This window comes from Penaeus monodon, chromosome 19 (assembly GCF_015228065.2).
Source record: "Penaeus monodon isolate SGIC_2016 chromosome 19, NSTDA_Pmon_1, whole genome shotgun sequence".
Taxonomy (NCBI): domain Eukaryota; kingdom Metazoa; phylum Arthropoda; class Malacostraca; order Decapoda; family Penaeidae; genus Penaeus; species Penaeus monodon.
Genome location: NC_051404.1, coordinates 31,974,362 through 31,974,635, shown reverse-complemented (window position 1 = coordinate 31,974,635; position 274 = coordinate 31,974,362). Strand labels below are relative to the sequence as shown.

The following is a 274-nucleotide window of genomic DNA, read 5'->3' as shown; positions in this document are numbered from 1 at the left end:
TAAGTTTAATGTTCTTTAAGATTTTTTTAAATATTAAGTTTTTTAAGTTCTTAAGCTTTTAAGTTTATATTTTTGTTTAGTTTCGAGCTTTGGTTAAGTTTTAAGTTTAAAGGTTTATGCTAAGTTATATCTTTTTATATCTTAAGCATATCTTTTGCACTTTTAAAACTTTTTTTGCCATTCGTTTGAAGTTTCAAGTGCAGTTTTTTTCAAGTTTGTTCTAAGTTGTAACTTTATTTTCTTCAATATATTTAATCAAAATAATAATTGCATT

At 21.2% G+C, this 274-nt stretch overlaps 1 protein-coding gene across 1 annotated transcript in view; it reads left to right on the top strand.

The window, feature by feature from the left end:
• LOC119585387 (eIF-2-alpha kinase GCN2-like) overlaps positions 1-274 on the top strand; it is a 109,563-nt gene that overhangs the window by 531 nt on the left and 108,758 nt on the right. The window lies entirely within an intron of this gene.